At 50.7% G+C, this 26,636-nt stretch overlaps 1 long non-coding RNA gene across 1 annotated transcript; it reads right to left on the bottom strand.

The window, feature by feature from the left end:
• Window positions 1–172: 172 nt before the first annotated feature.
• Window positions 173–23,886, bottom strand: LOC115286005. Its single transcript, XR_003905811.1, has 3 exons — window positions 23,786–23,886; window positions 22,874–22,936; window positions 173–524 (listed from the first exon to the last, which is right to left on the bottom strand). It is a non-coding gene; the product is annotated as an uncharacterized LOC115286005 (long non-coding RNA).
• Window positions 23,887–26,636: the final 2,750 nt, after the last annotated feature.

Here is a 26,636-nt window from a genome sequence, read left to right on the forward strand (position 1 = left end):
TTACGACTATGAAAGATGTCCTAATTATGCAGAGTTTCAGAGTTGATTTTCTGCAGGGCCTGCGCAGATCTAGAAAGCATTAGGCAACAATAAAAACAGATGACTATGAATTTCTGAATTCATAATTTGGTTTCGCTTTTGGGGGAAATGGCATTTTTATTTATGGGTGCTTCCCTCATCAGGTGGGAGCTGAAGTTTTCTCTCTTCTCAAAGGACCCGGCTTGCTGTGAGTGCCTCTAACTCATCGTCTTTTCAAAACACACGTGTGCAATTCACAGGGCTGCGGCAACGCATGCCTCCTCCCCTTTCTTCGCATCCGCCAGGTTCCAGGACAAGACATTAGGACAGAGAACAGCCGATCACAGGATCTTGTGCCTTTTAACCAGTCAGGAAGGGAATGCAAGTTTGATTGATGGATGCCACTCCCTTACAAGTGACTCCCCTGCGCCGGGCTATAGCACTGGTGGTACTGACGGAAAAGGTGTGCTCATTTCAGCGATCACTTGTAGATGCTCAATAAGTACCTGCTCAATGGATGAAAGAAATGACAAGGCGTCAGCTACGTTTTCTTATATGCATCCCTCTTCCTGGCCTATAAATGGAAAATTTTCTTTTTCTCCTTCTTTCGACGATGTCGGAAACTGAACTAATTTGATAGGTCTGCCAGCTTTCCGAGGGACAGTGGCAAAATCAGGGAGGAATCTGGAGCAGTGGCACAAACAAGGCTGCCGGTTCACCCCCGAGGCTCCCCCGTCGGCGAGCCATCGGTCATCATTCACTTGGTTCAGCTCCACGGCGACGGCCCTCATTACACATTCAAGGCCACTTCTGAGACCACAGCAACCCACCTTTAGGGAGAAATCACACCTCCCTCCCTCACGCTCACTGAAAGGGGTACGTTATTTAAAGACAGTTAATGGCATCTTCATGTTTTCTCTCCAATGTCTGAACAGATTTTCGAATAAAGGAAACCAATGACTTTGTTAGAAACTGTGCTTCATTTCAAAACAATATTTTGGCAAGAGTGGGGGTGAAGACGATGGTTGAGATTTTAAGGAAACATCAAACTCCATTTGCTGTTTACATCCTGGGGCAATTTCACCCAACAGGAAAGCCTGGAGTGTCGGCCACCTGTCACTGCCCTCCCACAAAAACTGGATGCCAGGTGGGGCTGTGGCAGCAAATGGCCGAGTCTCCGGCTGTGACCTGAGTGTAGACACCCTACTTTCTCCATGTGTACTTCTTGCAAATGCATTCGCTGTTACTGTTGGCCATGTTTTTGTCCTTATATAAATTAGTTTTTCAGTGACTGTGTTGAACAGATTCTTGAAATGAGGTATATACCAGTACAGTACCCGAGGCCCAGAAGAAACCACAGGACTAACACCTGCCGATGGCACAGCCTCCACCAAACCCCCAGGTCTGCCCGGATCCCTCCCTGGCATCGGGGCAGCAGGTGGATGGGTGCTCAGGGGAGTCTTAGGCATCCAGACTCTGACCCTTACTCCAGAGTGGCAGGCACCGACCCCCGGCCTCAGCTGACGTTTATGGAGAGAGAATGGCCTTCTCCCTGCACCCCCACCTGTCAGGCTCATATCCTGTGCTGGGCAGTCCTGTCCTGGGCAGAGGAGGGCCTCTCTCTGAGCCCCCAGGGAATCCACTGACTTGGTGCCATGGCAGTTCCCTCCCCACATTCTGGAGGAAATGCATGCGGCCAGCTGGGTCATCCTTAACAGACCAACAACGAGTATGGGCAGATTACTGACTTCTCAAACACTATCAAGAATTGGTTCTATCTAACTGATTGCTTGGGCATGAGTGTGCACGCATGCACACACACACGCAAATGAACACGTGTAATATTCCGTGCGTTTTCTAAAAGTAAGATAGGCCCGGTACAATTTACCTTTTGGGTCATTTGATATAATAGAAGAATTTTCTAGCCACCTCACCTGTCAATCAATGCATATGAGGTCAGCAAACTATGGCCGGGGAGCCAAGTGTGGCCCACAACCAGCAGGTCCGCCATGGCCAATGGCGCTGGGGGGCTGGCAGACCCCAGCAGGCAGGCCTGAGACGCACGTCCTGAAGCTCGGTGAGCAGGGCCCACGTTGGAACGCTACTTGCCGGTGGTGGCCGACCCCATGGTGGTCCTGACCCAGGCTTTCCCCCTTCCCAGTTTCACTTGCCCCACCTCCCCGCTCACTCCAGCTTCCGGGGTGCACCTCCCAGGATGCAGCTATCTTCTGTTGTGTTCAAACACAGGTGAAGCTTTCTTAAATTCTGCTCTCAGGAGAACCCAGGCTGAGCCAGATCCCAAGTCCCCTGTGGGACCCCCGCACCCCTCCCCAGGTGGCTCTTCAGTGAGTGACCAGCCCTTCCCTTGACATTGAACTCTAACGCCATGGACACTTTGGTAGTGCCCATTCTGCTCACAGTGGGATAAGTATCAGAATCTCCACTAGGTCTTTCCAAGGTCCGGCTCAGTGATTTGCTCATAACAGAATCCCAATAAATGTTTGCTATGTGCAACAGCATAATGACAAATGCAGCCACGTACAGGACTAAGAACTGAGTCCCGTGTGTCAGGATACTGCCAAGGGCCATGAATCAGCCCAGGACATTGAGTCAAGCACCATTTAAAGCAGCTCACATGACTCAGAAGTCAAGGAACTCTTTCCATGGACCCACCTGAGGGTCTGTGTCACTCTCCTCGGGACATCCCCATAAATGACTGTCAAACATTCAGGCAGATTACAAAGAGGTTGAATGCCACACTATAGGCTTTCCCCTGATTCCAACCGGTCTTAAAGGGCATGGAAGCCTGACAAAATTTCACAAGGTGTTATGTTTAAACACATGCGAAAGGAGTATAACTGTCTTCAAATAATGTGCCCCTGTTCAAACATAGGTGAAGGGAAAGGATGAGTATAGACCAGGCAGCATTTGCGCTAGTGGGCATTGATGTTGGGCACCACTGGGCAGAGCTGTTGGGCATCAGTGTTGGGCATTACCTTGAGTGTCACTATTTGAGTATCACTGTTGGGCACCAGCTAAAAAATTATGGTTCACAGGGCATCTGGGTGGCTCAGTCAGTTGAGCGTCTGACTCTTGGTTCTGGCTCAGGTCATGATCTCACTGTTTATGGGTTTGAGCCCCGTGGAGCCTTCTTGGGATTCTCTCTCTCTCTCTCTCTCTCTCTCTCTCTCTCTCTTAAATAAATAAATAAATAAACCTTTAAAAAGGGGGGGCTTCCTAATGGTGAGCTCCCCTCTCCCACCACTTCTCCAAAGCTTGCTAGCCCGGGTACCTGGAGCCTTTTCGAGGCCCGTCGCTACTAAAGGTGGACACAGGCAGTGTTTGTTGAATGGATGACTGCTCCCCCATTCCAGCAGTCTCCTTATTGGGCCAACAGGTTTCCATTAAGAGGTTTGGATATGATCCGGCAAAGCGCACACCTCTTTAGAATAGGATTCCATTTCTACGCTGCCTTTGAAATGACCTCACCTCTAGGAAGCCCACGAGGACACCTGAGTTATCTCCTCAAACGTGCTCCCGCTCCATCACCTGATGGAGCCCCCCTCCCCCAGCCACTGCAGGGAACTGTCTGCAAGGCCTTCAGAGAGGCCGCCACACCCAAGGGGCACAACAAGAACTGTGGCATCCTCACCAACAGGAGAGTGAAACCGGCCGGACGAGTCTGTCTAGGATCTGTGTCCAGCACACACTATCTGCCCTGCCCACTTCCTGTGCCCGGGCACTCCAGCATGGGCGAGGCCACCTCCCTGTGCAGATCCGGTCTCCCTCCCTCCCCCGTGTAGCCCCCAGACTCTCAGCCCTGTGGCTCCTCATTCTTGGCTGTTCTGCCTGGCCCATGTCCCCAGCCAGCCACTTCACCAAAGGGAAACAGATCTCGGATTCCATTTCTCTTCCCTGCGGGCAGACCACAAAGTGCTCCCTCTCGGGTTGCTGGCGCGCTTTCTCTCCATCGGCTTTGGTTTCCCTCTGCGTTTGCTAAGGTTTCTCTGGGTCCCTCACCCTGCAGTTAAAATTCAAATCGGATAACAGCCCTATTTTTAAGCAAAGGAAAAGAGCCTTCTATTGGGGAACCAAATGAACAAAAAATACAAGGCCTGACCAGTCCAGTGCCCTTTTTGAAAGGAAGAAAATAGAAATTCTGAGAGGTTTTTTTTTTTTTAAATGTGAAGAATTCATCCTGCCAGCCAACGGGATGAGCTAGAATAGTTTTAAAAGTTATAGACTGAGTCCTCTGACAAAAGGACACCGTTGGTGTCTGAGCTGGAAAATGAGTAACTCAGCGTCCAAGACCAGGTCCCACTGGGCAGCCACTGGCCGAGCTTCCTGTTAACCACAGCCCCAGACCCTCCCAGGCCTGCCCTGTCCTGTTCCTGCCGAAGCCAACACAGCTCACCCCGCCCCCCACCCCGAGCCCACCAGAGTCTCAGTGAGGCCATCCTGCCTCTTGCTCGTGTATTCGCTCCACAGACACCTGTTGAGCACCGCAGGTCCAGACGGCGGGTACAGTCCTAGGCAGTCAGAATACAATGTTAACTAAAACACAGTTCTTGACTTGCACACTGTGGGTGGGAAGGTAAAATGGCGCAGCCACTGTGGAAAACAATATGGTGGGTCCTCAGAAAACGAAACACGCAATGACCCTATGAGGCCAAGAGCAGTTCTACTGCTGGGTATGTACCTAAGAGAACTGAAGGCAGGATCTTGAAGACGTATCTTCACACACGGCGTTCACAGAGGCATTGTTCCCAATGGCCAAAAGTAGAAACTTTAATGTACTTTAATGGATGAATAAAGAAAATGTGGGTGGAATGTTGCCCAGCCACGAAAAGGAATGGGGCTCTGACACGTGCTACAGCGTGGAGGACTCGTGAAGACGTTATGCCAGATGATGTAAGGCGGGTACAATATGAACACTGTGCTATGATCCCACTTAGCTGCGGTACCCGCAGCAGCCAAGTTCACAGAGACAGAAGACAGAGTGGAGTAGAATGGAGCTGGAGAAGTGGGGAGAGGGGTCACTACCTAACAGTTAGGGAGCTTTGTGAGACGAGAGAAGGACTCTGGAGATGGACGGGGATGATACCAGCACCACGGTGGGAACACACTTATGGCCGCTGGTCTGCACACCTGGAAAGGGTTCCAGCGGTAAATCTGACATTATGGATATTTTACCACCATTAAACATAATTAAAAGGCCCCTGGGTGGCTAACTCAGTTAAGCATCTGACTCTTGATTTTGACTGAGGTCATGATCTCACGGCCTGAACTGACAGTGCGGAGCCTATTTGGGATTCTCTTCCCCATTCGTGCTCCTTCTAAACAAACAAACATTTAAAAAAATATTTTTATGTCATCTGCGAAAAGGGAAAGTTTGACTTCTTCTTTGCCAATTCTGATGCCTTTTATTTCCTTTTGTTGTCTGGTTGCTGATGCTAGGACTTCCAGCACTATGTTAAACAACAGTGGTGAGAGTGGGCACCCCTGTCGTGTCCCTGATTTCAGGGGGAAATCTCTCAGGTTTTCCCCACTGAGGATAACATTAGCTGTGGGCTTTTCGTAAATGGCTTTTATGATTTTTAAATAGTTTATAAAATGTGGCCTCTGTTCTCAAGGCTCTTAAAATCTGGAGGTTCGGGAACAGTGGTCTGGGACACTTGTCTCCAAAGTGGTCTAGACATTTGCACAGACATTCTGTTGTCCACAGGGAGACGGAAGACAAGACTGCAACTTGACATAGACTTACTTTTATCTCATCTTTTAAAATATCTGTATAGAACTCATTCTATAAAGAATGATATTAGTACAACATAGGTCATGGTCATGCTTTACAGACAAAAATTGGGCCTATATCTGGAATGCCCTAAAAATTCCTTACTGGTGAGGATGATTGACTAGACTCCGTCTTAAAAGATGGGCCTGGGGCGCCTGGTGGGCTATGTCAGTTGAGCATCTGACTCTTGATTTCAGCTCAGGTCATGATGCCAGAGTTGTAGGATCAAGCCCGGTATTGGGTTCCGTGCTGAGCATGGAGCCTGCTTGGGATTCTCTCTGTCTCCCTCTCCCTGTGCCTCTCTCCCCTGACTCGCACTCTCTCTACAAATGAATAATTAATTAATTCAATAACAGGCCCTTGCTCCCCAGCAGGGAGCAGGTAGACCCTTCCCATCACTGGAGTTGCTTCTTCCTCAGGGCAGGATATGGGTGGTGGCAGGACGGGAGTGTCCTAATCCAAGTTGCACTGACTCCCCCAAGTGGCAGTGGGACGTGGGCCCCCATCCACCAGGCCACCAAACCCGAATGAAAAAGAGCAGTTGAGGTTTAAACACAGGGGCCCTCCTCTTCCTTTTCTCCAGGGGAGTCAAGGCCAGTTCATGCGCTGTTCTCTCCAGGGGCTTGTGCTGCTGCTCCTGGGACTGTGTGTCACTCTGCAAAACTGTGGGCAGCTGGGCCTGGGTGAGCCATTGCTACCTCACCGCCAACTCTGTTCCTGGCGCCAAGCTCTCCGACTTGCCCCACAGCGACGGGGTGGGCTCTCTCACCACCAGGATTAGAGCCTGCCATTAGGGGTTCTGCTGTGGTTGATCTTACGGCCCCTATTCTCAAGGAGCATGCACCATGCGCCTCTGGGACCAGGTGCATGGCACTGCCTGGCGCTGCCTTCAAAACATGCCTCCGGCTAGCCCCCAACAGCACCCTAGACCCAGCCACTGACCACCTCCTGTGCTGGGTAAATCCCAGGTTCTCCCTGAAGGGAGAATTTTCTGTGGCTTTCAAGACAGATGCTCATCCCTACCTGGGCACACTGGGAGACACTCGTTCCTCGTGCAGGGAACAGGAGGGGAGCGTGAAGTTTGAAATTTCTACAGCCATCTCGCCCCTGGGGACAAAGCTGACCGCAAGGAAGCCGATGTGGGCACAGAGAGCGATCAGACCTGGATGACAGGAAGCGGCCAAGTTAAAGTACCCCGAAGCCCACCGGACTCTGGACTTGCCAGCCCATATGCAGATAAATCTCAGACACGGCTTCACCTCAGGTCGAATTCACCACTGCCACCCTAAAGCATTCTACTCACATGATCCTTGATTCGGTCCTATCTCACTTTTATTGCTGGCTTTCAAGGACCAGGGCACTCCCCTTGGTCTTCACTCAGCCCGTTACCATTTCCAGTAAGAAATTCTTGGGGGGACAGAAGCTGGCTTCAGCGTTCCACCCTCCCTCAGGAGACACCCTTCATCGTGCGGTCATCACTGACCCTTCTGAGTCCGCCACCGCTTCTCCCCACACACAGACCCAAGCCCAGTCGCAAAAGACAACAGGAGGGAGAGACAAAGAAGACCCTGCGTGTTTACTGGGTGCGAGGCGAGGCGGAGCACCGTGACTTCGGCATCTCAATTTCTGTCACTCGGCTCCCCCACTGCTGTCTCCTTTCCTTCCTATCTCACCTGTCTGTCTATTAGGGGACACGGGGACATTTTTATGTTTTCTTGTATCTCAGCAAATTGTGTTCACAGGATGCTTGCTACCCTGTGATCTTTAATCTGATTAATAGGCTTAAGCCCCATTTTTATGTTATCTTGTCTTGTCCTGCCTTTGTTCTATCAATCACGTCACTGTGTAGAAAGCAACCAAACTAACATAACAGAAGCTTATTCTTCTTAGCCAACTCGTTTATCTTGGTCTCCTTCATCTTGCTGTTCTCTTTCACCTGACTTCTTTTGGGGATTACATGAACACTCACATGTGTTAAATTACAAAAATCTACAACTTCACAAGAGGGAGCGACATTTGCATGAAATACTGCTGCCCGACAGCCCCACAAGCTGCTGCAGACAAAGCAGGGCTTACAGGTGAAGTTCAAGGCTGCTGTGCCGGACACAGCAGACGTCCTTCCAGGAAGAGGGTACACCAAGAATACTCTATCATTCATGAAATACAAAAGGACCTGGAATCTTTTTTTAAATAAACTGGTGGTGAGTCCTTTGCTACCCGTAAGAATGTTGATGGGAATGCTAATTACTTGCAAAGGTTGCTCCACATTTGTCCTTGCAAAGTCCTCTCAAGCAGGTTCTAGCTGACGGAGAGCTGCTCTCTCCAAAGAGAGCTCTTTAAATCACATGACCACAGATGATGAGGTGAGGGGTGGAGCCTCGATTCAAGCTCAGCCAATCAGATTTCCTCAGGGAGGCTTTATGATCAGGGACAAGGAGACAGAGCCAAGTGGATAGGAGCGACCAACTAGAAAGGTGGTAAGACTGAGGACCGTCATTTTGGGTGAGACACAACCATAGGCATGGGGATGGCCAGAGAAGCGGGGACGCACAGAGCAGAAACTCGCAGACTGGCAGCAAAAATGAAAGGAGAGAAAATATGCCAGGACACCCTACTCAGGCTTGCCTGTCCTTATGTATTCAGGATCCAAGGAATGCACTTTTATTCTAACCATAAATCCCACTTTCTTGCTTTTTCACAAGCAGACGCTTGTACCTTGCAATCAGGCTAGGAGACTTCCGAGGCTGCGCGTAGGCATCTGGGGGCTCTCCTCAACACCTCTTTCTCAACACCACCGTTTTCTCCCAGGCAGTCGGTTTTGCACACTCTGCCTTCTTTTTTCTTTCTAATTTACCAGCTGCTCATGAATGGCCTCTGGAGAGGGCTTCAGGGACACATTGCCAATTATCTTCTGAGAAGAAGCCCAAGTCCTCACGACGGGAACTTCCAAGGCTTAGTGCACTCATGCTTTGGTTATAACTAATAGAATTTTCAAGTTGAAAGGAACTTTATATTAAAGAACCATATGGCCCAAATTTGCAAGAGAATCCTGGTTTCAAATATTCTATTCAATGTTCAGCCAATCTATTCTTATTTTTGTTTCAGTAAAGGTTCTCCTTCCTTCTTCTGCTGGAGTTAGAGAATAAGTATGGCCCCAGTAGCTAATCTCAAGGAGTCACAGTCTAGTAGGAGATTAGAAAGGCAGTGTGTTGGGATTCCTCCCACAAGCCCTCCCCTACCCTCCCACACCAGGCTGGACAAAGAGAGGAGCCCAGTAGCTCAAGCAATCCTAGGATAAATTAAAAAATCAAACAGCCAGAAGGGTAAGGATTTACCAGAAACCAGGAACAAATGGATCCTCAGTGTGGACTCTCCTACTGCCTACTTACTTATCAATAAAGTGGAATAACAATAACTCTCATAGAGGGCGGGGGCAAAGATTAAATTTTAAATATGTCAGGGAAATGCCTAAAACAATGTCAGAAAGTCGGGGCACCTAGGTAGCTCAGTCGGTGGAGCATCTGACTCTTGATTTCAGCTCAAATTGTGATCTCTCAGTTCGTGAGTTCAAGCCCTGCATCAGGCTCTGTGCTGCCCAGTGGAGGGAGCCTGCTTGGGATTCTCCCTCTCTCCCTCTCTGCCCCTCCCCCACTCTTGCTCTGTTTTTCTCTCCAAATTAAAAACCAAAAACTTTAAAAAGGAGAACAATATAAAGAAGGAGCACAACCAATTTCCCTATTTCTTCTTATAGCTGTCTCATAGCAATGAGGAAATTGTGGGGACCAAAATGGAGGAAAGCCCCTCAGCACACAGTTTGTTACCTGGCACACTTTGTTTGGGGTGTAATGGAAAATGGAGGACCGAGGGAGAGGGGAGCTAACAGAGACAAAGCAACTTTTGAATGACAGGGGAGAAGCTTCCAGGCATGTCTGAATCAACAGATAGTGTTTCCTCATCAAACCAGAGACTTCTCCCCCTCCCAGGGCAGGTGCAGAAATTATCTTGAAGAAAGCGCTATCACTAAGGAAGCCACAACTTCTAAATTCCCAGCAAACACACAAATACATCAACTGTTACAATGGGACATCTAGAGATAGGAAAACAAAAACATGCTGTGCCTGGACCTGATTCAGAACATCTCTGTAGATTCAAGAATGAATTTGGACTCAGAGAGACTGATAACTCTCTGAAACGTGCATAGAACATGTGATTTTAAAAATAAGTGAGCCTTCTCAAATCAACTGGCATGGACGGATGCTGATTAGTAGATTAAAAGTACAATAACTCAAGGAGACAACAGAAGATACAAATGGACCCCCAGATGGAACTGCCCTCTCTCCCCAGTCCCAGTCAGGACTGTAGCAAGACCCTGCTGAGGAAAGATCCAGAGAAAATGATCTGAAATGAGGAAAAAGAGTGGTATTTTCAATGGGGAAAAGTACTAACTATAACATGAAAAAAAACCAACTGGAATGTCTAAGTAAAAAAAATTAAACTATAAATTTTATACCAAAACTATACACACACAGAACACATGAAGGGAAGGTGATAAAACATTAACCATGGTCTGCCGGCGACCACTCTTCTTGCCACTTTTCTTTTCAGGAGTAAATATGCATTGCTCTTCATTAAAGCCAATTTTAGGAAAGACTTTCAAAATAACATCTCTTTTGGCGGAAGAGAGGAACCTCAGAGATCAAACTGAAGCTTGAGGAAAAGCAGCTGGAGCCAAAGTCAGGTGGTGTCACGCCAACAGTGTGGCTCACACTCGCCGGGCGTACGGGTGTGTCCCACACCATGCGGAGAACTCAGTGCAAGGAGTAGCTCACAACCACCTGAGGTTAACACCACAGTCCAACAACCCCCGACCCCCGCCTTGACGGCAAGGTAAAGTGAGTCAAGGAAGAGAAGGACATGCTCATGGTCACTCACCAGGGCAGACGCCCAGTCCGGAGGTGGACAGGGGTCTGTCTGGCTCTGAGCCCATCCTGTACATGTCCAGGGTGCAGCAGGCCACCTCATCAAAGCCCATCTCTTCCGAGAAAATGCTCCATGAAAATGGACACAAAAGTTGTTCGTGTAGTTTTCCTAAGGTTCCTGCTCTAGGTGTAGAAACCGGGTCTCAAAAAAGTCAGGCAATGAGAGCACAGCCACACAGCTGGAAGGAGGCAGCCTTCCTTTCCTGACACCACGGTCACACCCCGCAGCACCGGGAGGGCTGGGACCTCCACTCTGCTCTTCCCTCCTCTGGTCTGGGTTTTTCCAGGAAATTCAAGAGTCCACTCAGCAGGTCTTCATGAAGTATTTCCTGGGACTCAGAGACCATGTCCCTCCCTCCTTCCCAGTGGGCTGTGTGTATGATCACAGCCTATGACAATGACTATAATGGTGGCAGGTGTTAAGATTCAGAATCTCCCCCTGGAAGACCCAGGAGGGTTGCCCAGGCGGCTCAGGCAACAAGGGAAGAAGCTAGGTCATGTCTGCGGCAGGCCTGCACATGGAGATTAATTCCCCTGTGGAATTGAGGCCAGTCACCCTTGACTCCGAGACTGGGGCACAGGTGAGAGATTCAGTTTCACATAGAATGAAGAGGTGTGTCCCACCTTGTCTGTGTCCTGTCTTCCCCTGAAATCCAGTTAGCATCTGTTGACTGATTTGAAGTTCTCTCATCAGTAAATGAATTAGAGGCTGCCTGTCATGTGCAAATGCTAAGCCATGCACGAGCCGGAAAGCCAACCTTTCTGCTAAGGATCAAACTCCTCTGATGTCCCCGAACCTGGCATCACAGAAGGGCCAACCACCGGCCATGGAGTCAGACTGACTGGCGGCCCAGTGAGCTGCCACCGACAGGCAGAGAGGAAAGAACAATCCAAAGAGGGAGCTGAGCCCTTGACTCCAAATTCTGTCAGTAATTGGATTCTCTCCCGTCCCTGTTTCTTGAACCCTCTTTTTGGCAGCTGGTGGTCTTGAATATTAGACTCACTGAATGTCATAACTGGAATTAGCCTTAGTGCTTGGCTAATTCCAAGAGAAAGCCAAAGCAGGAAGGAGGTAAGCAACTCGCTCAAGGTCACACCACCAACCAAAGATGCCCTTTTACTTACTATAAATGGAAGCCATTAGGGATCATCTTAAATACAAGTTTAAGGCCCCACCCTAAAGATTAATTCCAGGAGCAGAAGCAGAAACTGGCTAAAACTGGTTAAATCAGCAGCTTACCCAGAGGTCAAAGGATTTGTTTTCTCCTTCTGTCCCCTCCCTACCCTTTCTGAGACGGTGTCTTTCCCCCTGCACAGCTCTAATGGAGTTTCCTGGACACACAGAGAAAAATCTAGTAAGGAAATTCAGATCTCTGGCTTGAAGGGACAAGGGTAGATTGTGTGGTCTGCAAAGCCAGAGGTCAAGGCCCTCTGGCTCTAGACCCATTACCGTCCCGTGTTCGGTGGAAGTGAACAACCAGGGCCTTGGTTTCTCTTTCAGCAAAACAGGGGTTCAGTAAAGCTCTTTGCCTTACTTGCCTTAGACAGCAACAATTAAAGAAAAATCATACAGACGCTTGTTACAATAGTAAGGAAGACTTTGTTCAAGGCTACTGCAATAGGGAGAGATCAAGTTCGCCTCCAAGTACAAGGACAGGTGGAGGATTACAGTGACCGAGCAGAGAGAGGGGCTCAGCAGATGGAAACTTCCTAAGACAAGACATCAAGAGTCTGGGGGATTCTCACCAAACACAGGCCATGGTGGTCTGACATGGGGGGAGGTGGGGCAGAAGATTCTTGCTAGGACAGGCTGGGCAGGCCTGGAGCCAAGACAATACCTGGAGGAAATGAGGCATCAGAGGATCCTAAAGGGAGGCCTAGGAGAGTCTTTTCAAGCCACAAGAACCAAACAAGACACTATAACCTGCTCATTTGGGAACCATAAAGAATGATTCACATCACTACGTTTCTATCCCTTACAATCATTTGCTATGAGACTTATTTAGGAAAAACTTGTGTTTAATAGATGGTTAAAAAAAAAAATACCACAGTTGGCACTGGAAGTCTACTCAAATGAAGCACACATTCTTTAGGTTTTGGAAACTCTGAGAAATTAAAAAAAAAATTCATGCAAAATTCACCACCTGGCAAAATTCACTCTTTGGTCACCATCAGCATCGCTAATGGCCAAGTAGGCCAAGTCACAGGTGGGTGGGCAGGAGAGAGCTGTCCTACCAGGCGTCTGAGGAATGGGCCCAGCCAGTCACCTGTAAGGGTCTTGGATGGCCCCAAGACCACTCTACAGTTGGGATGTGGCTCACAGTTCAGTCGGGGGGGGGGGGGGGGGGGGGGGGGGGGGGGGGGGGGGGGGGGGGGGGGGGGGGCGGTGCTGTGCTAGTCAATCCGGGACTTCAGTCTGGGAGAAAACACAAATAGAAAGAACTCCAAGAGGCACTTGCTCACTACAGATCAAGTCTTCCTGGTCGTTTTAAAGACCGCATTTACTCTCTTCCAGGATTGGGGGAGGGGACATCAAATTGCTCCGCAGATTTGAAAACATCACTAGACAGGAGACCACCTGGCCAGATGGATGCTTCTCCTGAATTCAGTTCTGCATTTGCATGCACTTGCATCCATCCAGGAAGCTGGGTGTGTGCCCAGAAGTAGAGCAGCTGATGAACTTGGGAGACCCAGAACCAAGGACCCGGTGAAGCCAATCGAATCTGACCAAGGGCACATCGATGGAGACAACCCAGCAGAGACCATGCGGATGTGCGTGTGGGCCACAGCTGAGCCCTGGGCCATTCTTCCTGTGCCTAGTTGGCCACGTGCTCCCCTCCCTCCGGGGCTTCTATCTTCTGCTTCCTCAAACATGAACGCCTGGTAGAAACAGAGTGTTTCTATATCACTGGGGAATTAACATTATCACAGACTTTGGATGTACCAACACACGTCGCAAACTACCTTTACAAACACACAGGGTAGAAAATAAGGGGTTACCCTCAAGAAGCCCTCAGTGCTTCCCAGACTCTGCACTGGCTCTCTCTTATTCTGGCCTCTCAATCTACAAGCTCTCCTTAAACGAATTTTGTTTGTTTTGTTCTGTAGCTATTTCTGGGCCACCTGCCATATTCCACCATGTCCTCTGAGGACCTACTGAGACCTTTTGAGTCAACCAAGGCACGGGTTCTCCTGACCTTGGACACAGCCTCACAATCCCCAGTGACTCCTTCAGACACTGCTGGCAGGCCCAGAAATGGCAGAGGAAGTTAAATCTGGTTGTTGCCATTCTGAGTCTAGAAAGAAGTGCCGAAAACCTTCTTTATTTGCCCTGTTTCTCCCTCTTGCGCCAAATGAATATTTCTGCACTTAGTTTCCCTGCCTTCACCTTTTGTTCTCACCCACATTCAAATAAAATGAGAAGCCAAACCCTCTCACCCAAAGCAAAGGGAGGTCGGAGATGCCCTAATCCTGTGCCCTAACCTTTCAGAGAAGACAGATCATGGAGAGATGCTGAGGGGCCCACACGCCGCGTCCCCTCTCACTCCATCCCTGCAGGACCTGAGCAACTGCTCTCAAGAAGGCCTGGATATCCCCTTCCAGAATCTCCCCCTTTGCAGACATCTGGTCCAGGAGTTACAGTCTCTCGAAGCCTTCGGAGACACAAGCAGGGAGGGCTCTTGCTCATCCTCTACACCAACCCTGGATGTTCAAAGCCAAGCCTCAGTGGGACTTGCTCTGCCCACCTCACTCCTGTAAGGACGAAGCACCAGGAATTCCCTATTCGGAAAAGTCTTCTTCTTTCTGGATGTGAAATACCCACAAGAGAAAAATGTGCTCCTGCCCTGATGGGCAAGCAGGGACCCTCTACCCAATCCGTTGAAGGACGCAAGCTCTCTGGACTGAATAAACCGGCAGAGGCCAGTGGCCATTAGTCCAGCAGAATCAGAGCTGCCAGGGAAGGTAGAGACCAGGACAGACGAGGGATATGGTTTTTGGAATCATTTTGAGCACTCAAGACTTTATTCCATGACTCTGCTGAGTCTAATAAAAGGAGCCCCTCTTCAAAAAGAGGCATCACAAATACTTATGAAAACAGTGAACCCATCCCTCGGGAAGCAGGCAGCAAACACGGAAATGTGGCAAAGTGAACATAGAAGACCCTGTGCCTCACTCAGCTGTGCCGGGGAACCAAGAGCAATGCACGGCCGCTGTTGGACTCCTCCAGGCCCCTGCTCCTGGGCTTCTAGTGTCCTCCAAGTTCCAAAAGCCTAAGGGTTAAAGTCCACCCACAGACGGTTGAGGCCATCTCGCTCTCCCTTACAGTTGGGAGATGACCCGATCCGAGAGCCCCCAGGGCTGCTGCCACAACCACATGCAGAGTCAAAGAGGCAGACAAGGGAGTCTGGGGTGGGTGGGCCTGGCCACAGCAGCTGGGGGCTGCTCCAAAGGCAGAGCTGACAGGGCCAGCCCAGGAGGGGGCCAGATGCAGAAGAGATGACTGGCAGGGCCACTGAGCCTGCTGGGCTGGCACTGGACCACAGTCCCTGTGACCTCTGTCTCCTAAAACCAATAGTTCATGACTGGGGACCATCCTGTCCTTCCTTCCTGGGAAACACGTGGCGACATCTGGGGACACTTCTGGCCATCACAATGGGAGGACACACTGTGGTATCTGGTGGGTACAGGCCACGGAGACAACCAAACATCCCACAAGGTGGAGAACAGCCCCTGGCACTGAGGATCACCCCGCCCCACGTGCCGGCCCTGCTGGGGCTGGAAAGGCCCCTTTGGCCAGCAAGGGGGGCGTCTGAAGTGTCAAGGGCAACACGGTGCCGCACATCTCTGTGCTCTGCACGTTACTGGAGGCCCTGCCTTCCTAGTATTTCTATTTTGAATCTCAGATCTGCCGGCAAAGCCCGCAAAGGCCTTGATCCTCAATCACACCCTGAAGGCAGTGATCTACAGTCTAGAGGGGACCCGAGAAGGGCTGTCTCTTTTCTACCCAACCGGGCGGTTTTCTCAGAAGTGTTCCTTTGTAGGGGGGAAGATACCCTGAAGAAAACCAATTTAGGAGAAATGAATTGTTCCCTCCTCTTGCAATGAAACTGGAAAGCTGCCATTTGAATAAACAGGGGTCATTACCCTTTGAAAGATGTCTTTCCTTTTGTCTGATTCAAATTAGCCATTTTTCATGTAAAATATAAGCTAACTGGGAAATTACATTTCTACTCTTTTATAATACAGATTAGAGAGATGAAGAAAAATCTGCCATAAACAATAGAAAAAGCCATTATTCAGATGAAGAGCAGCCTGCAGGAGGCCAGTCTGCTTGAGATGCGAGCCCTAAAATCCGCTCGTGGCTCCAGCAATGATTCTCAATCTTGGCTGCCCTTTGGAATCACCTGAGAGGTTTTGAACGGCTCCCAGTGATTGGGACACAGCCCCAGAAACTCTGTGATGGTTCTCATCACCTGGAGAGCTTCATCAACGTCTGCCCTCCACCCCCAGAGTGTCCAATCCCAGATCTGGGGCGGGGTGGGAGGGACATCTAAGAATGGCATTTCTAACAAGTTCCCAGGAGACACTACTGCTGCTCCTCCAGGAACCACACTTTGAGAACCGCCGCTCTCATAAAGGACCCATGCGTCCCCAGGCGTGCAGCTAGCACTGAGGATCACTGCCGGGTATCTGCCCAGGGACCGACTTCACCCGGGGGCGGGGGAAGCAGCAAGGAAGAAGTTAGGAGGGTCCTTTGTGCCTCTGCTTTACCCAACCAGTGTGATCCTGAAAATGAGAATCCTTTACCAAACAGAATATGGAAAGGGAAAATGGTGACTGCAAAGTGGCCCTGCTGGCAGACGCCGACTCAACCAAAGATCAAGGTCAACATCGTCAGGGAGGATTCATGCTGTGTCATGTGCCCCCTAATAGGATGTCACAAGGAAGGCACATGGTCTTTGTGGTGTTCTTACCCCAAACCCATAACTTCAACTAAATAGGAAGAAAACATCAGGGAAACTCCAATGAAGGGACATTTCACAACACCACAGATCACTACTCCTCAAAAGTATCAAGATTGTGAAAGTCAAGGAAAGATTGAGGAAGTGTCGTAGATTGAAGGGGGCCAAGGAGACCTAAGAGCTGAAGGCCACCTGAGATCCGAGATCCTCGGAGATCCTAGAACAGAAAGGACATTCGTGGATAATCCAAGGAAACCCAGACCAGCCCATTGTTTGGTTAACAGCCTTGGACCAATGCTAACATCTTAGTTTCAACGAACGTTCTATGGTTTCATAAGATGTTAACACCAGGCGAAGCTGGATCAAGGGGGCCCTCTACTACCTTTGCCACCCTTCAGTATGTTCAAAATTATTTAAAATAAACAGCTAAAAAGTGAAAATCCTAGGACAGTATGATTTTTTTCGACTCATGTCATAATTTGGAATTTATGAGTAGGTCCGTGCAGGAGATTGAGGGAGACAGAGACTTCATTCCCTAACTCAGTCCCCACTGGCTGCTGGTGACATGGACAAGGTGGGAGGCGGAGGGCTTACAGAATTGGGGGCAGTCCGTGAGCAGATGTTTTCATTTTAGCGTAAGGGACTTGGCCATTAGGGAAAGTGATGACTAGGATATAGGATTCTGATAAAGCTGAGAAAACAGTATGGAAGTGGCACAATTTGTGAAATACAGACATGACGCAAGCAGCCATGCTCTCCTCTGTAGGTGCCTCAGTTTACCCAGCTATAAAATTAAGATGTCCTTGGAGGTCCTTTCTCCTCTCAAGTTCACCAAGTCACGTGTATGTTGGGATATTTGAATAACCAGCTTTTCTAGAAGGTGAGGCATGCCTGTTTCAAACACACTGGGAAATCTGAAGGAACATCTGTAGTTATCTTTAAGTGACATATTGGTGATTTAAGTTTCTTCTTTATACTTTCATGTCATTTCCCCAATTTTGTAAAAAAGCGGTATGCCGTGCTTTTATAAGTCAGGAGAAAACAAATGAAAACACACACACAAATACAAGAATATCAGTGTTTTCAAGACCCACGGAAAACAAATCACATATGAGAAGGCCACTAATGATTCGGAATTGCTAACGACGCTCTTCTCTGGGAGACATCACAAGTTGATAAAATGCGTAAATATGAACGCCGCAAGGCTCCACGAGATGCTACAAGAAATGAGTTTATTCTGTTTTCCACAATACAGAATTGATTTTTCTCTTGCCTTGAAGTCCCAAATTATGCTGTTTTGAATCTATTCCGCCCACATGTCGCCAGGCTGTGGATGTGACCAAGAGTTAAAATGCACAACAGTCCCGTCGGAATGCAGCGCTTCCGAGTGTTAAATAAATACTGAGCCGAGACATCCGTGCTCAGCTGTGACACAGCAAGTGCCCTCAGATTCCCCCCCTTGCTGTGGGGAGCTGCTAGGGACTGATACCTGCGTCCCCCCCAAATTCATATGCTGAGGCCACCCCAACGTGATGGTGTTTGCTGGTGGGGTCTGTGGGAGGTAATTAGGTCTGGATGAGGTCCTGGAAGGAGAGCCTCCATGACGGGTTTAGTGTCCTTATAGGAGGACGAAGGGACAGCCATGCCTGCTCTGTCCACACGCGCAAAGAAGAGGTCGCATGTGAGCACCCAGTGCCCCTGAAGCCGGGTACGGCCAACGACCAGGAGAGGGCGAGGAAGGTCTGGAGAGCAAGCGGAGAAGCCGTGGAGGGTGCCGCCCCCGCCAGCTGTCGGGGAAACAGCTGGAAGAGGGCAGGGAAAGCAAGGAGCAGCCGCACCTGCAGCACCTGCCGCACATCCCAGCTGCGACCCCAGACATCACCGAGTGACAACTTCACTTCTACCTGTTACGGTCACCGGCAGAGGCAGGTGGACCCCCACCCCCAGATTTGGGAGACATGTCAAGGCTGATGATGCCACATTCACACCAAGGGGACATGAAAAGCTTGATGACTCACACCACCCCGGGTTCTCTAGGGGAGGACCAGGAAGCGAGGCTGGACCCAGGGCTTGCAGTGGGGCTGGCCTAAGGGTTCCTGAGCACAGGCAAGGGCTTTGGTGGCTTGAATCTCCCACCAGCGCCACAGGGAGGGAGCACCTGGCTTTCTCCTCAGCTCACCCTGACGTGGAGCAGAGGGGCGAGGCGGGGGCGAGGCAGGGGCGAGGCTCAGAAACTGTCAGCAGCCAAATATCAAAAACATGGAGTTTGATTCCTCATCACAACCTTCCAATCTCACACAAATGCTCCTCAACCAACCCTAACTAACTTAGGACCACACGGGAGAGTGTGGGAAACCAGACCCTAGTTAACACCATGCACCTCCACCAAGATCACTTGGCATTTTTGTCAGTAACGAGACCCAATTTTGTGAGATGAGCAATGTTTTTGTGGCCCACAAAACCAATATCCGCACCAAACAGTAGGATAACGTGGAAGAGAACAGTATCCTACCGCGTGCTCTTGAAACACAAGCTCTTCCTTTAATCAGCAACACAGAACACTACAGTCCACATCCTGGCTGGCAGGCGCCCTCTGACCTCTCCATTCTCTGATTTTTACAAAGAGCACCATTTTCAGGAACGGAGATTTGTAGGGAATGCCGGAAAGAGAGGGCGAGGCAAACTCATCATTCCTCAAACTTTTCCAAATTTTATTCCCACCTCAAGTCAGCTGATCAGGGACCTGCACACCTGGCCACCATTTTGGCCCCTGCAGTGGATTAAAAATGGCTACACTGAAGCGCTTGGGTGGCTCAGTCGGTTAAACATCCGGCTTCGGCTCAGGTCACGATCTCGAGGTTCATGGGATCGAGCCCCACGTCGGGCTCTGGGCTGACAGCTTGGAGCCTGGATCCTGCTTCAGATTCTGTGTCTCCCCTGTCTCTCTGCCCCTCCCCTGCTCATGTTCTGTCTCTCAAAAATAAATAAATGCTAAAGATAATTTTTTTGAATGGCCACTTATTTGTTGCTATTTCTCCTGTCAAGAAGTGAAGTCGGTTTCCCATTCCCTCGAAACGGGGCTGTTTTGACACAGAATGTGACGGGAGGCACCTCATCTACCTTCCAAGGCTGGGCTTTGAGCGGTCTCCTCATTCCGTGATGTCTACAGCTTCCTCCTCCCTCTTAGAATGGTTCTCCTGGAAGCCAGCTGCCGTGTTAGGGGAACCAAAGCATCCTGGCCAAGAGCCCCGCTGAGCCTCCCGCTCATGGCCAGTGCCGCCAGCAGACCCGCGAAAAAGCCATGTTGGACCCTCTGGCCTCAGCCCAGTGGCCAGACGAGGCAGAGAGCGGAGGCTCCACCACCACCCTGCTGACCCGACTGCCCTGGAGAGAGAACCAACCGTGGCTGTTGTGTCATGAAGTTTGGGGTGTTTTTGCTTTATTTTTTTAATGTTTATTTATTTTTGAGACAGAGACAGAGTGGGAGCGGGGGAGGGGCAGACACGGAGACAGAATCTGAAGCAGGCTCCAGGTTCTGAGCTGTCGGCACTGAGCTGGATGCAGCACCTGAACCTATGAACCGGGAGATCATGACCTGAGCTGAAGAGAGATGCTTAACCGACTGAGCCCCCCAGGTGCCCCAAGTTTGGGTGTTTTAATGCAGCGAGAGATAACTGAAACACTCCCCCCCACCCCAGGCCCTTCGTGGGATGTCTCGCTGAAAGATGCTGAGGTGTTGGTCATCTGCTCGCATTAAGAGACACCGTGAGGAACTGGTGCTCGTACAAAGGTCATTGTGGTGTCCACTAGAGCTTCCCCAAGGACAAACTTCGCAACAACCAACAACAAGCTTGTGAGGACCTGCAGCGGAAATCCTTCTCTGAGGTCGGCCCCAGAGAAGACAGGGCATGGGCCACAGGTGAGAAGTACCCTGTATTTATCTTCCTGCTAGCTTCTGTTTCTTTCTTTGCTCTGTGGGTCAGGATGCTCGGGGCCAAGTTCATGAACCACCTCGGTCAGCAATGCACTAACTCTCTTGCTTCATGTCTTTTCTGCTTAAAATTCCCCCTTATGTTTCCCTCAACTACTGATTCCAACATCATGTATTACTTGCATTTTTGGAAGTCACATCAAATCCTGTGCGGACTGAAGCAAAATATGGATAATATGGGCACAGCACAGTAAGTAAACATCACCGTGGAAACTTCTAAATATGCCATTCCACATTTTTCTGTAAATATCATAATGTGACATTAAAATAAGACTACAAAAAAATGAATTACGTCTTGTCCAACATGAGGGGTTGAAAAAGGAATTCTGCAATTCTGTTTGCAAACTTGCATCCACGATCATCTTTCTCAAACTCTGATGTTACTCCCCTGCTTAAGAACCTTCAGTGATGGGGCACCTGGGGGCTCAGCCGGTTAAGTGTCCAACTTCAGCTCAGGTCATGATCTCACGGTCCGTGGGTTTGAGCCCTGCGTCAGGTCTCAGAGCCTGGAGCCTGCTTTGGATTCTGTGTCTCCCTCTATCTCTGCCCCTCCCCCACTCATGCTCTCTCTCCCAAAAATAAATAAACATTAAAAAAAATAAAAAAAGACCTTCAGTGATGAGGGACACCTGGCGGTCAGTCAGTTAAGCATCTGACTTCAGCTCAGGTCCTGATCTAGTGCTTCGTGGGTTCGAGCCCCAAGTCAGATTCTAGGCTGACAGCTCAGAGTCTGAAGCCTGTTTCAGATTCTCTGTCTCCTTCTGTCTCTGCCTCTTCCCTACTCACATTCTGTCTCTCTTTGCCTCAAAAATAAACAAACATTTAAAAAATGTTTTATAAAAAAGAACCTTCAGTGAGGGTAAGACACGGTGGAGTGACGGCCGCCAACAATGTTCGCACCAGGGTCCCCAGCACCTGTGACTATGTTACCCATGGCAGAGGAAATTAAAACTTCAGACAGAATCAATGCTGCTCACCAGCTTATCTTAAAATAGGGACGCGGTCCTGGATTATCGGGTGAGCCCAACATAATCCGAAGAGTCCTTAAAAGTGGAAGAGAGAACGAGAGAAGCCCTGTGAAGAGGACCCAGGACTCTCGCTGGCTGTGAACATGGAGTTGAACATGGAGGACGGTGTCAGGGGGCAAGGAATGCAGAGCAGCCCCTAGAAGCTGAGAGAAGAAAACAGATTCTCCGCCGGGGCCTCTAGAAGGAATGCAAGGAATGCGGCAGCCCTGCCCACACCTGATTTCAGCCCAGTGAAACCCATTTTGGATTCCGACATCCAGAACGTGTAAGGTACTAAGATGGTATTACTTCAGGCGCTAAGTGGCGGTAACTGGTTCCTGCGGTCCTAGAGAGGGCATACACAGACTAACGGACATTGCCTAGAAAGATGGCCATGCCTGGCCTGACTTTTCCATCTCGTCTCCAGCAACCAACCCCCTCCATCTCCAACCCCAACTGCCCCACTTCCCGCCTCCTTCTCCCCATTCAACGGCCCCCGGCGCTCCGCTTCCAACCTGTCCAACTGCTGATCTCCTGCTCATCCATCAAGGTCCAGCTCAATGGCCGCCTCCTCCCTAGGGCCCTCCTTGATTCTACTCCTGCCCCCCACTGCCCCACAACACACAGAAATGGCCCCTGACTGAAAGCACTCACGCATTGTGTTGTCTCTTCAGCATAGTGGGTTTGTTTTCACATAGCCCTTTCCAGAACCAACACCTTGAAGGCAAACAGCGTCTTGGTCACCTTTGCCTCCCCTTGCCTCCCCGGTACCGAGCTCTTAGTGAATGCTCTCCTAATAGCAGAGAATTGGACACAAACACAAAGACGCCACCACACTGCCCACACCAGCAGGTCTTTCACCATCTGTAAAAATTCTGTGTTAACAAATTGGAGGCAGCAAGGGGTCAGGAGGCTGGCTCTGCCGCCGGGTCCCCTGGACTCCCTCCAGCTCTGCGGCCACCAGCCGCCTGGCCGCGGGCGGGCTCCCGGATGTCCCTCCGCCTTCCTCTCCTGACCTCCACTTCCAGGAGCAGGGCAGGGGGCATCTACGCCTCAGAGCTGCTGGGATAGATAAATGTAAAGATTACCCGTCCAATAAGTGCTATGTGTTATTTATTTCTTACCCATGAAAAGAAGTCTGCACTTTTATTGAAGTCCAGAAATGACACTGGAGTCTTAGCTTTTACCTGTAACAAAGAAAAACACGTCTGCACCCTCCCGACCCCCTGACTGCTGGCCAAAGTGCAAGGGCCCTGCCTAGGCTCCGTGTCCCCCATCCCACCTTCCGGCCCCTAGAGCTCCTGGTGTGTGGATGCGGTTCGCCCCAATGTGTGCATGCCTGGAACATGATTCTCATGACCCCAGAGCAGCCTGCACGTTGCTTTTGGAATCAAAGAGCCTCAAGGGCACACCAGGTCCGAGACGCAGTTTGCAGAAAATGCCCAGGGGAACGTGCCGGCTTGCACTCCGAGCCCACCCACCCCCTGAGACTCTGCCTCCGTGGGACCAACGAGCTCCTGGGGCATCCAGGGGGCACTTAGGATCATGGTCCTTCAGTGCTTTCCTGCTGGCTGTCTTCCTCGGATTCGAACAGTCGCTGAACGAGTTCTGAGTCACACTCACACCCGCACAGGACGGCACAGGCTTTCCTGCCTCTACCCTTCCCCCCCTGCTGCAGGAGCAACTGAACGTGGCCTTCAGGCAGACCCTCTGACGTGGGCTGCAGTGACAGTGAGATGGCTTCCCAGCTGAGTCCCAGCCCCACCGCCCGCAGCCGCATTGGCTGTCCTTGCAGGGACAGCTGGGCGGGGTGGCCCCTCTGTGAGCCTTTCAATTATCTGTGAGCCACCCCGCGCCCTTCCAGCAAATTCCTTTCTTGGTTTTATGCCAGCTGTTAGTTTCTGTTGCTGGCAAACAGACACCTGAACCAGCGCTCTGACTCTGACCAGGTCCCCAGCTCGGGCACCACAGGCAGGAGTGTGACAGGTGTTTCCTAGTAAGGGCCGCCCCCAAAATAGGACGGGGAAGAAAGACACCTGCGTCACGTTCTAGGTTTCTACAGTAACAGCTGTCAATATTCGCGCGGCTTCCGGACGATGTAACATGAAAGAGCAGCCCTCGAGGGCGAAGACCTGCCTCCTGTGAGCAGCATTTTAAGAGGATGAAAGCACCCAGAGCATGAGTGATGACAACAGGCACTGTGACACGCAACTCAAGTGGCAGTAAGAGAAACACAGGGAAACAAAGGACAGCTCTGTGGGCCAGCTCTTCAATATGAGAGACCACAGGACCTTTGCAGCACTGGGATTTCACGTCTAGCAGGTCGCTGCCTGCTTGGCAACTCCAGGACGGGGCCCCTGATGGAGGAGGTGGCCAGGCTGGAGACCCCAGTAGGAGCTAGCCTCACGCACAGGACGGGGTGGGCTTCTGCAGCTCTGTGGGAAAGGGTGGAGGAGGGTGACCATCCTCAGAGTCACTCACGTAACTCAGAGGGTCTGCTGGAGTGTGAGGCGGCCTTTCTTGGACCAAGTGAGGGGAACGATCCTTCCTGGGGTCCTAGGACCTGCTTCACAGAGTCCTGACACCTGGGGGTCCAGCTGTGGCCCTGCCCATCACACCCATAGGTTAGCTGGAATTTTTTTTTTTTAAGTGTGTGGATAATAAGGGTTGACAGGGACGTTGAGAAAGCAGACCCTCGTCTGCTGCCGATGGGAACGTGAAGACAGTGCAGCCGCTGCGGAGAACAGCCTGAGGACCCCTCCAAAGGCTGGACGCAGAATCACGCTTTCCCCCGACAGGTCCCCTCCAGCGTGCGTACCCACAGGAGCTGAAATAGGGGTTCACACACCAACCTGAACGCGAAGAAGCACTAATCACCACAGCCGAAAGGTGGGAATACTCCAGATGCCCGTGAGCAGATGGATGGATAAACGAAACATATCCCCAACGGACTATTACTTGGCCATAAAAAAGAAATAAAGTCCTGATACAGGCAGCAACGTGGGTGAACGCTGGCAATGAGCTAAGTGAAAGAAGCCAGTCACAAAAGGCCACACGTCATATGATTCCACTTATACAAAATGTCCAGAATACGCAAATCCACGGGGTGTCTGGGGGGCTCAGTAGGCTGAGCATCTGACTTTGGTTCAGGTCATGATCTTGCAGTTTGTAGGTTCGAGCCCCGCGTCAGGCTCTGTGCTGACCGCTCAGAGCCTGGAGCCTGCTTCGGATTCTGAGTCTCCCTCTCTCTCTGCCCCTCCCCCAAAACTAAATAAAATATTAAAAAATTGTTAGAATAGGCAAATCCATAGAGATGGGGAGTAGACAGATGAGTGGTTGCCAGGGTCTGGGGTGGGGGTGGGGGAGAAATGGGGAATAACTGCTTCATGGGTCCAGGGTTCCCCTTGGGTGATGGAAATATTCTGCACTAGGGCTGACGATGTGCTACATTACGAGTAGACTAAATGCCAATGAACTCGACATTTAAAATGGTTTAAATGCAAACTATTATGTGTATTTTAGTAAAATTTTTAAAAAGAGCCCTAGCAGCCAGGGTTGTGGTTTAAGGAGAGAAACAAAAGAGAAGCTAGCAGTGAAGACCTATGCGTCAAAGGGGGGAGGTCAGACACCATGGCCACAGAAACGGGGCTCTGAAATGTGGTTGAGGAGAGGGTGTCAATATGGAAGACTTCCTGGAGGCAGTGATCTCTTAACTGGGAAAGGACATGTTGGCATTAGCCAGCCCTGGACTTGGGGGTGCAGGGTGGAGGTGTGAGAGGCTGTGGGCAGAGAGGGCGGGGAGATCCCAGCAGGTGCAGAGGCCCAGGGGCACAAGAGTCTTGGCATCTTTGAGGGGATTGGGAGGGGCAGAGTGTGAGGTGGGGAATGGTGAGGAAGGAGTCTGGGGCACAGGGGCCAGGCAGAGCGCAGCTCCACGGCGTAAACGCCTTCTAGACGGGATTATACCCGTTCACATGTGGCCATCCCACCCCCCCACCCCCACCTCAAGGCAGAGAACGACGGGGAGGTCCATTGACTCCATCTTCAGCACCAGCCCAGGAGAAAGGTGTGCGGAAACCCAGAGAACATTCTTTTTTTTTTTTTTAATGTTTTTTTGGGGTCTTTTTTTTTTTTTTGAGAGAGAGTGACAGTGCAAGTAGGGGAGGGTCAGAGAGCGAGGGAGAATACAGAATCTGAAGCAGGCTCCAGGCTCTGAGCTAGCTGTCAGCGCAGAGCCCAATGCGGGGCTTGAACCCACGAACCGTGAGATCATGACCTGAGCTGAAGCCGGATGCTTACCCAAATGACCCCCCAGGCAACCCCCAGAGAACGTTCTGATCTTCCCAGTACCTCTGCAGCCCCCAGAGCACCTGCCCACCTCCTGTCCCCATGCCTGGCCCTTGTCTGCGGGGACAGAGGGCAGAAACAGGAGTGGTGGCTTCTCCCTCTAGGAGCGAATTACACTGACACTCAAACCTTGCTTGATGCCCAGCCCCCCATCAGACACCATCTAGCCTTTAGAGAGAAGGAAACTGAGGCACGGTTTTCTCAGAGCTGATGGCAGGGACAAGCTCAAACAGCCTGAGCCGTGTGTCTAACTCCACGGCCAGTGGGAAAAAGGGAACGGAGACGGGACCCAGCCTCAGAAGTGGCCGGTGGCCAGGACCTGGCGGGCAGCTGGGGCTTCCTGTGCATTCTTCCTAAGGGCCTCTGCTCTGTGCTCAGCCCATCCCTGCCGCCACCACCCCTGGCTCACAGAGCAGATGCCAGAGACCCTCCCCTCTGATCCCAGCCCTCCAGGAATCCTCTAGAACCACTCAAAATTCCAACTTCCCCTGCTGCCACCTGCCGGCCGCCTCACCCGGCCAACATTCAGCATCTGGCGGG

Source organism: Suricata suricatta, chromosome 2 (genome assembly GCF_006229205.1).
Source record: "Suricata suricatta isolate VVHF042 chromosome 2, meerkat_22Aug2017_6uvM2_HiC, whole genome shotgun sequence".
NCBI lineage: Eukaryota > Metazoa > Chordata > Mammalia > Carnivora > Herpestidae > Suricata > Suricata suricatta.